General features: G+C 38.5%; 2 non-coding genes across 2 annotated transcripts; both read left to right on the forward strand.

The window, feature by feature from the left end:
• Positions 1-437: 437 nt before the first annotated feature.
• Positions 438-688, forward strand: LOC147861873 (signal recognition particle RNA). Its single transcript, XR_015530074.1, has one exon.
• Positions 689-6,402: 5,714 nt separating this feature from the next.
• LOC147861874 (signal recognition particle RNA) lies at positions 6,403-6,708 on the forward strand. Its single transcript, XR_015530070.1, has one exon.
• Positions 6,709-16,761: the final 10,053 nt, after the last annotated feature.

Here is a 16,761-nt window from a genome sequence, read left to right on the forward strand (position 1 = left end):
AATGATAGATAGACAACATTCTTTTGGGACATTGCATTGACCACTACATAATGTAAAGGGGGTTGTAATACATATATGAAAATATAAGAATGTAATGTAGTTTGACATATGTCAACTATTGGTTAGTACGTTTGATGAGTAAGAATGGGTGATGGCCTAAAAGTAAATACAATAAAAGAATATCACAAAAGCTCATTAGAATCCCCCCCCCCCAAAAAGTTTGATTTACAAAATCATCATATATACGTACGTGACGACGCTAAGCCCATAGTATGTTAATGCACATATGTGTATGCATGTATGTGATGAGTGAGACCCATACGAGAAAAGAGAATGAAAGAAGACGCAACATTTATCCCACATACAAAAGAAGGCACATAGATGGAGGCATATATATGAGTAAGTGGAAGAGAGAAGCCTTCATCCCGGGTGGTTCTGTACCTGTAACCCTCACAAGGGGGGGATTTGGGGGCTGTGTGGAGGCATGGCTCCGCTGGGCTAAGGACCGGCAGGCGGCGCATCTGAATGGGCGCGCCCGCTCCAAGCAGAGAGTGTCGGTGGGCGTCTCGCCGGAGGGTGAGGCGTCCGGCGCCTTGAAGTGGTGGGGTACCGCGTGTAAGGCCGGCGACGGAGCAGCGATCACCCCCCTCTCTCGGCGGTGGAGGGACCACGCCGCCCTTGCGCCCCTACTGATCATCCTCTCAGAGCCGCCACTGTCCACCGCAGCCTCCCCCATTCTTTTTATCCAACAAAACCTTTTTGACATTGAGATGGATGAGACCCATTCCAACAACAAGAACCTTTACATTTTCCACAAGCCTTGAGCAAACCCAAAATTGTATGTTGATTGAGATACAAAAGATCCTCCTTTTGCATTTGATGGTATAACAACAGAGCTTGCTTTTGGTTTGTCATTCTTAATATAGCCAGTGACGAGGGCATTGAGAGAATGGGTATTAGGATTTGCCATAACCATATATGTGCTTACCTTCTAGGGTGTTGTTGCCATTGTGGGTTCTTCTTGACCTTGGTTTAGCTTTTGCTCTTCTTCTTGTGCTTCATGATGGCCATGGGATTGATTCCATAAGCTGCTGATGGAGTTCTGATCCGGACACATTGACATTTAAGGACTAATTTGGATCATTGGGTAGTTCCTTATGAATCTATATGTACAAAAAAAGGGGTGTTTATGTACATTGTTCAAATGGTGCCTCATTTGGAGTTTTAGCTTAGTGAAGCCACTCTCGCCTCTAGGTGCACATAGAAATTTGCAATATGGCTCGTAGAAATCTACGCTTTCACATTGAGAGTACCTTAGGGTTTCTTAGGAAGCGGTTTTATGAGGCTTATGAGCTCACAAACAAATCACATCCATGCTTTTAGGGTTTAAGATTCAAGGAAAATCTTGTTTTGAGGTGTGGAGTTTAACATTTATGGAAGGTCTCCAAAATGGATTCTTATTGGGGTTTGGAGTTTAATATTTATGGATGGATGTCTATGTCTTTACATGGAGTACCTCCCGTAGGTAGAAGAGGTTCATATAGGACAAATATATGTGCTAGCTAGTAAGTTATTAGTTTTGTATAGGGATGGTGATATCTCATAATGCATTGTATTTTTTTTCCAAAAAAACACTACTTCCCATTAGTTAGCAAAAGAATTATGTATTCTTGTACGGACATTACTAACAAAAGTCTAAGGTTGCTAACACATTCATTATACATTGACTAGAAATTGTTAGTGGTTAACATCTTTCGAGTTCTTCATTCCACACACTTCAATAGAATTCGTCTAGTCTTAACTCCTCTCTCATTTTCTATTACAACATCTCTCTATGAAAACAACCCACTAAAACTTGAGAGTGCATGGACAGAACAATTTGATGCTCTTCATATCATGGAATGTGTAATTATTGATATGCAAGAGTACTCAAATAAGCAAACATGTCTCTTTTCATAAGCAGAAAATTTAAAAAACTCAAATATTACAATAATTAGCGTCTCATAATGGTAGCCTCCTCTTTGTTGTCATGAAGTGTTATCTCTTCCACCATGAATGTTTTTCTACAAAGAGTATCCACACGTAGGTATAAAATGATGGATAGATATAGAAATGTTTGCTTCTTCCTCTACACAAAGTGAATGAGTTTTGATATGTGAGAGACATCTTATTGGATAAGTACGTGTCATATATCCTTTTATTAACCTGCTATCTTCATGGAGTAAAATTTGTAGTCTTTGACGATGCAATTTCAAACAAGGTTCTATATCTAGATATGTTAAGCTCTCATCGATTAGTTGTTAACTTATATTACACACTAAGTCTTTGCAACATAGTATGACGTTTGTGTAAACTTTGTTAAATAAAAAACAATGAGAAAGAAAGTTAGAAAAAGTATAGAAATTGGATAGTTAGAGCCGCATCATTGGATCAAGCACAATTCAGTGACAAATAATGAATGATATTGGGCAATTGTTAAAATTGAAGGATGGTTTTAGCTTTGATTTTGTGATCTTTAACAAGGCTTCGATACCTCGAAATGACACTAAAGGGTTTCTATAATGATACCAATAGCATTGTTAAGAAACCAAAGGCAGACATATCTTTAGTAGTAGATTGCGATGGATAAGGCATTTCATGTATTGAATTGTCTAATGTTTGTTTGTGATGGAAATATATACTGAAGAGGTTGAGAAGTAATTAGAACCAAGAAATGTTCTTAAATATTGGTATACATCGACCCTCCATACACAACAAGAATCTTCCCGTTGCTTTCACTAAAAAGATGCATATTAGACTGTTTTTTAAGTTCTTGTCGTGTTTAGTCTTTTACACTAGTTGCCTTGGATCTCTCTTGAGAATTTTGAAGATTGCCTCTCAAGTAATGGTGTGATAGTTGTCAATCTCAAGGTCTCTCAACTAAGGCACAAGAAAACCATTGGTTGATGCTAATGTTCTTTGTATCCTTTCCATATTTAGAATCCAAATTGTGAACAAATGGTCATATTATGATGGACATTGTTTAATTATCTTCACATGGGGCATTTCACTTGCATTCTTTCTTACTATCATATTGACATATGTTGTTGCTCTACACTTGTTTCACTCATCTCCTTTTGAAGAAAATTTACATGTGATGCCATGATGTAAGTTGTTATTACCTATTATTAGGTTTATTTTCTTCTTGTCAAAAGTTGATATGAACTAATACATTATCATACTTCCTCATTGAAAGAATTCAAGCAACCTACCAAATCAAATATATTGACACAAACCTTTGCAATATTGTTCGTCACAATCATTCGCGAACAAAATGTTTCATTTATGTTGATCAAACTCTCGCCCATAACCACCATATGACCACAAGATGTGTATGACTATTAACGATAAACTGTAAATAAAAACTTTTTTTAAAAATCCTCGAATGTGCATTGACATTTATGTGTGACCACAACAATTGAAATATTCCTAGTTTGTATGTTTCCCAAATGGTAGACTTGACTCTTGAGGTAGACACATAATTTTACAAACACACAATGTTAGGTCCCAAAATGTTAGTCACATTTTCGAGCTATGCTACAAAACATTGATTATGATTAATGAGTGAATGTCTTGACTTATGTCCCTATCAAAGAACTTAATCAAATAATTCACTATGTGCTCTTGTACTCTAATGATGTTGGAACTTAAGCTCACATTAAATTGCCTTGGAGTGGAGTTTTGCTTCTTATGGGGTTGTTCAATATTTGGTTACTAGTATTGGTTGTCGTTAGTGATATTGATGCCACAGTAAAACATGAGAACATTCAGCATTCCTCATTTTTGTAAGAATATAATACCTTTTGATGTTGACATGATTATATTTTATGGCAATTTACAAATATGCTACAACAGTTTGCCATATTTTCTGAACTAGCACCCAAGTTTACGAAACTCCCAAAGCACCAAAGTAGCATTTGCCATAAATGTTTTAGAACTTGCCATGATTTTCTTAAAAGCTTGCCTAGTTAATGTATGAATTTATATCCTCAAGGGAAAAAATATACAACAAGAATTATCAATTGTTAATTGATCTAGTTAGTTAAAATAATGTTGGAAATTCGAGATTCTATTTATTGGTAAAAAAAAGTCAAGATTCTAATTTCGAAACCTAAGTCCTAATTGATTCACTTGGCAAAAGAAGAAGGCTATGCATTACTAAAATGCCATTTTAGGTAATAATTGTTTACAATAAGCGTATCCTTAATTAAACCATTCAAAGACCAAAATACTTGCTTCATAGTTTGTGCATAGTATTAGGTCTACACCATAGATTGAGATATTCGCATTCGTGGGGCCTCCCCCACGAATACTAACGAATATGTATAAGAATATTTATTCCAATATTCGTTAACTTTTTTTTTCCCCTTTTTTTCCCTAATTTTTTTTTGAAAAAATGCATTCGACGAGTAGCGAATAGAGAAGAGCTCTACAGGGAATAGCAATCAACAATCAACAGGGAACAACATCAAACATTAGCTCCTCGAAATTTAGGGTTCGACTCCATCAAACATCGGTCATATATATTCTATATTCATATCATGTGAATGATGGCATGTAATGGCTTGAATCCTTCCTTGATCTGTGTCGATAGAATTTTATTTTGCATTCTATGTAGAAACTCTACCAATTTGAATGGATCAATAAATAAATTGAGTACATCTATAATAGTATTACAAAATGTAAGGATAGATTGTTGACCTTCACAATGGATGGGATTGAAATTTGTACATGATATGTACACCATATTTGAATGAATTTTCATTCTCCTTGTTAAGGACATTTTTTATCATGGTATTTTTGAATTCCTAAACTAACATCACGACTATAACTTTGATCCTACTAGGAGTGAGAATATATCTTCCCCTAGTCTTATCTTAAATCACCAACTTTCTTTATCCATTTGGCACCAATGTTAAATGCCACGTTCTTGTGTCTTAATTAAAAAAGAAGATGTCAGGAAATCACACAAAAACATAAGGAACCAAAGCTTACATTCCTCAACGGTTTGCATACACATAATCCCTTTAATCTTGACGAATATACAATTGGATCTAATGAGAACTACAAATAGATATTAAGCCAAATGTATTTGTTCTTTGTTCTTTGTGTTAACTTTTTTGTAAAATCCCTCTCAACCTAATGAGTGTGCAATCTTGGGTGCACCCACCATTGGTATCGAGGTGAGAGTGGGATTGGCATTGGGGTACGACGGAGGTCCAAGGCATTCAAAGGTTAGCAATGATAATTGTGTGTGTTGTGTGACGTGTCAATCGCGATGAATAGAGAGGAAGTTAGGAACGTGGTTGGTATAAAGTTAGTATACGACCAATTCGGAGGTGAGGGATGAAAGGTGCACCGAAAGTCCACGAAAGATGGGATAACAATTGTGCCCACCACTCTTTCAACAATTGCGGAAGTAGGAAGATGGAAGAAATTGAGCTTGATTTTGCAAATTGGCCGATTGCCACTTCCTAGGATTTGCATTGAAATCAAATGCCAAATACATCATATTCATAATAGTTAGGAGCTTGAACCTTGGATCCACTAAAAGGATGCATAATAGTTGAAGACTGAAGTATACGAATGACAACTTGAATGGTTGGGTCAAGGATGTTTATGTAGTCATTGGTGAATGTGATCATGATCAACACACTCCACTCTTTGGGAGGATTTTCATTAGGGAGTGAAGAAAACAACGGGTAGTTTAAAAGTAATGTAGGTAGCCTTTCTTGAGCTTTAGTAAAGTCATCACATGGCCACAGTTTATGGAGCGGAAAGTAAGTGGGACGTGTTTGCATCCAAGATGGTGAAGATGCCAAGTTATCCCAAAATGTGGAGTCAATGAAAAACTATAAACATCATGATGGTTGAATTCTAGGTGGTTTGCTGGAGGGATCAAATACTTTGTAGAACCAACAAGTTGGACTATTGCATGGATGTAAAGTGGACTTGTCCTTCATCTTTTAATTATAGAGGTATGGTAAGAAGAATAGGTTCACCTTGGTTTTGACTTTGAAGTTGGGTTAGTAACCGAATAGATGTGCGAATAATGACTCTACCCCCAAATGATAGATAGACAACATTCTTTTGATGGCCTAAAAGTAAATACAATAAAAGAATATCACAGAAGCTCATTAGAATCTCCCCCCCCAAAAAGTTTGATTTACAAAATCATCATATATACGTACGTGACGACGCCAAGCCCATAGTATGTTAATGTACATATGTGTATATGTATGCGATGAGTGAGACCCATACGAGAAAAGAGAATGAAAGAAGACGCAACATTTATCCCACATACAAAGGAAGGCACATAGATTGAGCCATATATATGAGTAAGTGGAAGAGAGAAGACTTCATCCCGGGTGGTTCTGTACCTGTAACCCTCACAAGGGGGGATTTGGGGGCTGTGTGGAGGCATGGCTCCGCTGGGCTAAGGACCGGCAGGCGGCGCATCTAAATGGGCGCGCCCGCTCCAAGCAGAGAGTGTCGGTGGGCGTCTCGCCGGAGGGTGAGGCGTCTGCTGCCTTGAAGTGGCGGGGTACCGCGTGTAAGGCCGGCGACGGAGCAACGATCACCCCCCTCTCTCGGCGGTGGAGGGACAACGCCGCCCTTGCGCCCCTACTGACCATCCTCTCAGAGCCGCCACTGTCCACCGCAGCCTCCCTCCAAAACCTTTTTGTTCATATAACTTCTTCAGTGAGGAGGCATCCAACCAAGATGGACCATTCGGGACCTGAACCAGGAAGATGACTTTGTTTCTTGATTGGTGTGGTGTGGTGGTGCACAATTTGTGTAAAATGTTTGATTAGGTGTTTAAATGCTAAATTTTATGACGAAAGCCTAGAGTTTTAGGAAACAAATTTTAGCTATGCATGTATTTTATTTATAGAGGAGGGGTATCTTTGGAACACAAAACCCCCCACCCTAGGTTTAAACCCAAGGCATACGGGTAGTGGTTGCCGAGTGTCCAACTTTGAGCATTGTCGTGAGGTCGTGTGTGTGAGTCGGGAACAAGTATTGGGCCCCTATTCCTTAGTAGAGTGAGCATGTTCCCACTATCGAGTAGCATTTTCAATAACATTAGCAATTGCATCGATAGGCCTAACTTTGGGCTCTCTCCTCCCTTAGTCATCATTACTCGATGAGGGGTTTGTACATACACATTCCTTTTGTCTTTGTAAAAGAATACATGTGCGGAAGCTTAACGAAATGCAAGACACAATCTGTTATTTGAAAGTATAACAACTAGCTAGGTAAACACAGAATATGCGAGAGAGACTAAGTAGAGTAGACAATAACAAATTCTTTACAAAATGCTCAACGCATACAATGTGCTCAATGAGAACTATTTATACAAGTCCTCAAAGGACCGACAAGTACTTCAATGCTCTTAAAAGAGCCTTTGACACTAATTGCCTATATTAGACCTATTTCCTAGAATAGGTCTAATTAGCATGTGTGATGTTCCGAATTGGCTTTCACAGCCGTTATTAGGTTTGGATACGGTATCCGATTTAGCATTCGGTCCAGAAATTGGGCGTAGCCAGCTGGATCGATTCTGGTCCGACCCATCTTGAGCTTGCTCGCTCAACACTCCCCCTCAAGCTCAACTTGAGGTCAGTCCGTCGTGTCAGCATCCGTCGGTTCTTGTCTCAAACTCCTCTTGGTGTCCTCACGCCTAGCTCTCTATCATGAAGATTTCTGGCCACAATGGGAAAATCAAGTGGAGTGGGCGAGAACGTGGATGTGCAACAATTGCACATGTACGTACACATTAGGGAAAATGTAAATAGAAATAAAAGGTAAATGCAAAGGGTGGTGCTAGAGTGTATGAAGGAGTTAGTGAGGACTAAATGTGATGTGTACATTAGTGCACATGCACACGTAGTAGGTAGTGGGGGAGTGTGAAATGTTAGAGTTTTGGCAACTCTATATGCACGGCGAAATACGTAATAGACCCCCAAGATCAACAAATAACATATATGTGTAGAGATAGGAACATAGACATAAACAAATGATGTAGCTATAGAGGGAAGAATCAAACTATTATATAATATAAGAATGAAACTTGGATGTGTATACAATATAGGGAGGAAGAGCTCTTGCACATATGACTATGATCCACTCAAAACTCTATATTAGCAAGATCGTGTAGCCTTCTCTTATACTTGAAGGATTTTGCATGCATATACTACATGTATTCATCATTAACTAATATTGAATGACAAACCAATAATGATTTGATGGTTAAACTAAAGAACGATGAACACATATGTCATGTGTTCAAGTCCTTCCAAGAGGGAGCTTGATTTCCAACACTCCCCCTCAAGCTCGAGATGATTTATCTTCTACGTCATTTGACGCATATATTTATTTAACTTTTCTGAATCCAAAAACTTTGTAAATATATCTGCAACTTGATCACTTGTTTTAACATGTAACAACAGTATTTCTTTGGTTATCACTTTTTCTCTTATGAAATGATAATGAACTTCAATGTGTTTGCTCCTTGCATGGAATATTGGATTCTTTGCTAGATAGATACTAGACATACTATCTGATAACATTAAGAAATCATTGTACTTAACCTTTAAATATCTAAACAACTTTTTTAGCCACATTGCATTTGCCAATGCCCTGTACTCGGCTTCTGTCGATGATAAGGCAACCGTGGGTTGCTTCTTTGAACTACAGGAGATAGTTTTGGAACCTATCATAAACACATATCCTGATACACTTCTTCTATCATGTAATGAACTAGCCCAATCAGCATCACAATCCCCTCTTGGACTTAAGTCATCATTATAATCATAAAGCATACCATAGTTAATTGTACCTTTTAAATATCTTAGAATTCTTCTAGCAACATTCAAGTGAACAATAGTTGGTTCTTACATGTACTATGTCTGGTCTTGTGATAGTCACATAGATAAGAGACCCTATTACACTTCTATATAAATGTTCATCTTTGATCTCCTCACCTTCATCTACTTTAAATTTTGCATTGGCATCCACAGGTAATTGTAGTGGCTTACATGCAAGCATACCAAATTTTTGTAACATATCTAAGATATATTTCCTTTGTGACAAGCATAATCCCTCCTTTTTCCTTATAATCTCAATACCTAGAATATATCTTAATTCACCTAGATCTGAAATCTTACATTTTGATTTCAACTTTGCCTTAATATCATTAATGCATTCTTCATTATCACCTGTTATGATTAGGTCATCGACATAAATGCAAATCACCACAATTTCATTACCTTAAAAATGGATCTGCATCTAACACTTTGAATTCTTGCTTCATCAAGTATAAAACCAGCTTGTGATACCAAGCTCTCGATGCTTGCTTTAAACCATATAAAGCCTTTTTCAACTTACACACATAATTAGGATAATCTGGGTGCACATAACCTTGTGGTTGCTCCACATATATTTCTTCTTCTAAATCACCATTAAGGAATGCATTCTTTACATCTAGTTGATACCAATTTCCATTTCTTTGCGGTTGCAATTGCTAGCAAAGTTCTAATAGTTGTCATTTTTGCTACTGGACTAAAGGTTTCCTCATAGTCAAACCCATACTTTTGAGCATAACCTTTCACAACTAACCTTGCTTTGTATCTAGCGATAGTACCATTTGAATTGCACTTAATTTTATATACCCACTTACATCCAATTGGCTTGATTTCTTTATTTCTCAGCACCAACATCCAAGTTCCATTTTCAAGTAAGGCTAGCATCTCCTCATCCATTGCTTCTTGCCATTCTTGTTTCTTTTCTACTTCTTCAAAGTTAGATGGCTCTTCTACTTTAATCACTTGTGACATATATGCAAAATGATTAACCATAAAAGAATCATAAGTTAATCTTTGTACCGGATGCCTTACTCTTGTTGAACGTCGAAGTTTGCTATCTTGATCTTGTTCATTACTTCCATCTTCATTCAAGCTTTCAACCCATAATTTTTTGTCATCAACTTTTCCTTTTCCTTTGTTTGTACTTTCCATTGTGTCAGGCGTAGACTTTTTGAACTTGGTAGTGCATGGACTTACTTCCTTTATTAATGTTGAAGGACTTTCTTGTGACTCCTCTTGAGCTTCCTTTTCATATTCATCAACAATGAATTCTTCTACCTGCAAACTATTAGATTGCACATACCATGATGTCATTTAATCAAATACCACATCTCTACTTATTCTTAACTCCTTGTTTATTGGATTATAACAACGATAACTCGTTTGTTCCAAACAGTAACCAATAAAGATACATTTTTTAGATTTGGCATCCAATTTTGATCTTACCTCACTAGGCACATGTACATAACAAATGCATCCAAATATTCTTAGATTAGACAAATTTGGTTTCTTACCACTCCATATTTCTTCAGGAGTCAATGCATGTATTCCTGCAGTTGGACATCTGTTGATTAAATACACAACAATAGATACTACATCTGCCCAAAATGAATGTGGCATCTTCTTCTCATTCAACATTGATCGTGCTACTTCAACAATCACTCTATTTTTCCTTTCAGCGACACCATTTTGTTGAGGTGTATATCTGCATGTAAATTGTCTTCTAATCCCATTCTCAATCAAAAAATTAGAAAACTCATTAGAGAAATACTCCCCCCTCCATCTAACCTTAACATTTTTATTTGGGTTTTCACCTCCTTTTCGACCGACTTTTAAATATCTTAAAATAATAAAACACGTCTGACTTATTCTTCATGAAGTAGACCCATGTCTTCCTTGAGTAATCATCAATAAAACTTACATAATAACGATTACCTCCATGATATGTTTTTGTTGTTGGTCCCCATACATCTGAATGGACCAATTGCAACACAGCTACTCATATACCTGTCTTTTTTGAAAGGCAATCGAGCATGTTTTCCAAGTTGACAAGCCTCACACACACACATAGTGGAAACTTTTATTTATAAATGCAGGCAAACTATAAACAATTTCATTAGCTTGCATGCTTTTCAACTTTTGGAAATTGACACGGCCTACCCTCTTATGCCACAAATCTATTTCCGCAACCTTATCATTATTATGGGTGAAACACATTTTGGGAGTATTGACATTATTTAAATCCATTGTAAACAACCTTCCTTTTCTTTCTCCTTTTGCAACAATCTTAAGTCCCTTCCTAGGATTTTCTACAAAGCACCCATGTTGTGTAAACCTAACTTGCAATCCTTTCTCAATAATTTGTCCCACTGATATCGAGTTTTTTGTAATTGTGGGAACATGCAACACATTAGATAGGCACTTTGCAGAACCATGAGAATGATGTAAGGGCACATTTCCTACATGTTCAATGCAATGCTTCGAATCATCACTCGTTTGTACATAACTAAACTCCTTAGGTGCATGCAAATTCTCTAACACATTTTCATTGCATGACATGTGATTACTACACCCACTACATATATACCAATTGCTATCACATTCATCATATTTTTTTCCAAAATAAAGCTACTTTCCCATTAGTTAGGAAGGATTATTACAAGGAGACTATACAAGGAAGCTTATACACAAAATGGGGAATCTCCCTCAGATCAAGGTCAAGAAAATGAGACTACTTACATAGTTTTTCAAACCGACTACCTAAAGTAAGTAGATACCTATACCTAAAAGCAGTGGCCTTTAGTGTCGGCTAGAATGAGCCGACTCCCGGGGCCTACATCGAAGGAAGGGAGGCGTGAAAGAAGGAAATAACCATTGTGGGGCCTGGTAGTTCCACCTCGGTCCACTTTCTCCTAGTGTCACCATAGGCGTGTTCCGCCATTTCTGCCAAAAGCGCAACCGGGTAGTGGCCACGTCATTGGAATGGTTGCAAACCTCATCTAATTGCCCTCGTAGGCAGCTGATAAGCGCGAACTAGATATCCATGATCACTTCCTCTGGGGGTTGTACCCGATCTTGGAAAACCTTTAAGCATCGTGCTTTCCAGACATACCATAAGGTGAAGCCCGCGATCAACCTCCAAATTTCCAGGAACCTAGGGGATGCGGAAACATGATTCATAACAACCATGTTATCTAAGTTTTGCAATTGACCAGATGTGGAAGCGTAATTACTTTTATTATGTTTTTGATAACACTGATTAGCATAATGTCCATATTTACCACAAACAAAACATGTACCTCTTCCTCATCTTATTCCAAATCTTCCTCGTTGTCCATTTATTCTTCCTCCTCTTCCACCTCTCCAACTTTCATTGCTTTGATTGTGTTGTTGTTGAGAATTTTCTCTTCCTCCACCACAATTTTTATTATTTGTACCTCTTCCTTATGAGCTTGTATAAAACACTTGAGATCGATTCGACCTTGAGGATGAACCTTGTAGATTCAACTCCTCCGTTATCATAAGAGAAACAAGTTGCTCAAAATTAGGCAAAGTGTCTCTTACATATACTGATGTGATGAAAGACTTCCACTTATCATCGTCCCTTAAACCATTTAGACAAAATGCTACAAGATCATCATTATCAACAACACTACTTATCGAGGCTTGTGCATCTAAAACATCTTTAATCTTCAAAACATAATCATTCACCGTTGTCGACGGTGATTTTTTAAATTGTTCAACACATTTTTAAGTTGAATCTTTTGTACTTTTGTTGTTGATGTGTATAATCTTTCTAGACTATTCCATACTTCCCTTAAAGTTTCTAAATCTTGTATATGTCATATCATAGAATTTGAGATGTTTTGTGACAAAATAAAAGTTACCATCTTATCCTTTGTATTCGATTGATTATAAGCATCGATTTCAGCTTTCGTCGAACTTTGATCAAGAACTCTAGTTGCTCTGTTGTTCTCACAATGAATGTCTTTTCCAATAAGGTAGTTCCTCATACGAAACTTCCACAGTTGGTAGTTGCCTTTGCCAAGTTTCTCCACTTGCGATGAGATCTCCGTCATGTTTAGGCTTTAATGGTAGCTTTGATACCACTTGTTAGAGTTTTGGCAACTCTATATGCACTTCAAAACACATAATAGACCCCCAAGATCAACAAATAACATATATTCAACAAATAACATATATGCGTCGAGATAGGAACATAGACATAAACAAATGATGTAGATATAGAGGGAAGAATCAAGCTATTATAATATAAGAATGAAACTTGGATGTGTATACAATATAGGGAGGAAGAGCTCTTGCACATATGACTATGCTCCACTCAAAACTCTAGATGTTAACAAGATCATGTAGCCTTCTCTTATACTTGTGAAGGACTTTTGCATGAACACCACTTGTCACACGTATTTTGCATGCACGCCACTTTTGCATGCATATACTACATGCATTCATCATTAACTAATATTGAATATTGAATGATACAATATAACAAACCAATAATGGCTTGATGGTTAAACTAAATAACTATGAACACATATGTCATGTATTCAAGTCCTTCCAAGTACGAGGTTGATTTCCAACATACATGAAAGTAAGGGAGTTTAATGTACCTCCTCAATCACTCCTACAATCAAGGCTAAATATCTCCTTTGAAAAAGAGAAGAATATTTTGACCGCACTTTGTAATGGCCTTCCCACCTTGAACTATAAGGGTTTTTCTTTTCTATGAGGGTTAGGGTTAGGTCGATAGGTTCTCTGTTTGTCAAGGGTTTCTTGAGCTCGAATGCTTGTAAGGTTCTATGTTCTAAGTAGTCTACTGTGCAAGGCCTCCACTCGCGGTGGCGAGCTCGAGAGCTCCCCGACTAGAGGCTCGCCTTTAGATACACGTCGTATCCAGTTCGAAGCCGCGGGTGTAATCAACTACCTTATATATATATTCTTATGGTTGTGTACGATGTGTCGTTTTTCTGTTTGGATGTTTTATCATACTTTCTCTCCTACTGGTTACTGTGCATAAATGTTTGTGTTTCTCTCGTTCTCTTTTTATTGTAATTACCTTACCCTAGTGGTAAGTTGTTAGCACTACAAGCATTGCGTTGTGGGTTGAACCCATGACCACCTGGTGTCCATTGGGCAACCTTACCAACTGAGCTACATGCTCTCTCTCTCTCTCTCTCTTTGGTGCTGTTGCCGTCGCCGGCGTTTGACGACTGCCGCCGTCGCCGTCGATGTCATCTTCATCTATCGTCGTTGGTTCTTGGCCTTCACCGTCGCCGTCACTGTCGTGGCGTGTTTCTTCTCTTTCTTTTCTTGATGTTGTCGAGTGTTGTTTTTCTTGGCGCGTTCGTGGGTGGATTCTTTTGGCGTGCTCATCGTGTGCTACATCGTCGCCTGCTACAACATGCCGATGTGACTGCGACATACACACAAACTCGGCTAAGTCTCAAACCCATTTATTTTATCTTTTTGTTTCTTATTGACACCACAATGACGTCTAAACGAACTAAGGAAAATATGGATACACAAGACGAGGGTATAAGTAAGGAGGACTTTTTAGATATGTTTAATCGTTTAACAAAAATAGAGATGGATATGAAAAAATGGGTGAAAGACGCCGAAACCCACAAGAAAAAAGATAGAGAGGAAAAAGACGCCCTCAAGGCCGAAATAGAAAAACTTAAAGTGGAAAACACCAACCTTAAAAAACAACTTAATGACATCGAGGTATTTCGAGAGGACGGTGAAATATCCTCCATAGAGGATATAAAGGACGAGATTAAAAAAGTTAAAGAGGAAGTTAAAAATAACATAGAGTTAGCTAAAACGGGTTGGGTAGACGTGGTTAAAAGAAACATTAAAAAAGAAATAAAAGATGAAAATATTGTTAATACCACCCTTGAAGAAGAGAAAATGCATCAGGTCCGACGCTTAAATGTACGTGTCACTGGGCTCAAGGAAGGTTCATCCCCAGATGAGGATGCACAAACACTTGGGAAAATGGTAGGGTACACATAGGCCCTACCTATCACCAAAGCATGGAGGGCCAGACGTGACACAACTAGGAAGAGAGCCGTCCTTCAATTTAAAGACTTAGACTCTAGAATCACCTTCTTTAAGAAGAGACAAATTCTTTGAGGATTGGGTGGGGACCCTATCTATCTCGATGAAGACCTCACTAAGATGCGAATTGAGCATCGCAATAGTTGTATGCCACGAGTTATGCAAGCTCATAAAGAAGGGCATCGCGCCTTTTACCGAGACGGGTGAGTGATCATAAATGATCGCACTACTAATTGACGGCGTGTGGCCCATGTGACAGAAAATGCACTTAGGATGACCTTATGGAATTGTAACGGCGCACTCTGGACACACCCCGGCCGCCTAGAAGAGATATTAAAGGTATCAGATATACTTTTCTTGGTAGAAACACACCAAAGCCCAAATAGAGGATTCCCACGGGCCGAAGGATTCCGTTGGGAGTCTGCTTTTAGAAAAACCTCACGTCGACACACTACCAGGGGATCTGGAGGTGTCGCGATATTGTTTCGTAGAGAGCTACATAATAGGATAGAAATACTGAGGACAGACCCAGAAGCTCGTTTTATGTGGGTGAAAGTCTCCACAAGCAAGGACCAGGCAATATTTTTCGCCATTTGTTACTTTCCCACAAAAGGATCCCATAATAATATTGCTGGCTTGACGAGATTAGTCGATGAAGGAATGTCACATGGGCCTTCCCCATACGAACCTCTATAGGATGACACAATATGATATTCTTCCCAAGGAGAATTATTCCTTGTAGGAGACTTCAATGCGAGAACCCAATCCCGACAATGCATAGTATTTCAAATGAATAGAAACCTAGAAATGGTAAATGTCGATCCTTTAGACATAGGCACCACACGTAGATCAAAGGATCAAAGTGCGGATGCCACGAGCTTTGGCCATCATCTGCTCGAACTTGGCAGTCAACACCGGATGGTCATATATAATGGTTTAGCCAAGTGGATGGGCTCGGAAGAGCTCACATGTTTCCCACATGGAGGAGGGGAAAGCACAATTGATTATCTAATAGGACGCCTTGAAGCTACCCACATGATTAACTCCTTCTGGGTGGCCCCATGCCTTATTGGCGCAAACCATAGTTTCTTATACTTCGAGCTAAAATGCGATATCTCTAAGGTCACCAACTCTAGTCAACCACGTCATCACACCACAATACATTTCACACATGAGCTCTTTGACATATACTCTCAACATGTTCAAGCCCATCTCTCCTCCCTTGATCCCTCCCTACCTTTAGAAAGCCTTAGTATGAAACTCACACACATCCTTCACTCCGCAACAACTAGTAGTTTCCCATATACAAAACACTCAAATCAAGGTAGATCAAGATCTATGCCACAAAATAAATGGTATGATGAGGATTGTAGGGACTTACATAGACAACTTACAGTATCACAACTCAATGGTAGTATTACCTCAATACAAGCTCGCAAAGAAATGCGCAAGATGACACGTCGTAAGAGACGCGCGTGGGAGGCATCCCAATATTGGGAACTCTACCATATGCTCATGAGTAGCGATTGCGCCATGGCATGGAAGAGACTACGGGAGCCAAGACCACAAACACCCATCGAAGATCCCGAAACCTGGCACACATATACAAAGAGACTTTACCAAATCCCAAACCAACCACCCATTCCAATGCCTTCCACACCCCGACCTACCACGGGGACACTTTTCACGACCTCTAGGGTCGCGAAGGTCATAAAGAAATTACAACATAGGAAGTCCATGCACCACACAGGATTGCGAGTAGAACACATTATAT

This window comes from Azolla caroliniana, unplaced genomic scaffold, assembly GCF_043228905.1.
Source record: "Azolla caroliniana isolate FFs.n. ecotype wild unplaced genomic scaffold, voAzoCaro1.0.p SCAF_7, whole genome shotgun sequence".
NCBI lineage: Eukaryota > Viridiplantae > Streptophyta > Polypodiopsida > Salviniales > Salviniaceae > Azolla > Azolla caroliniana.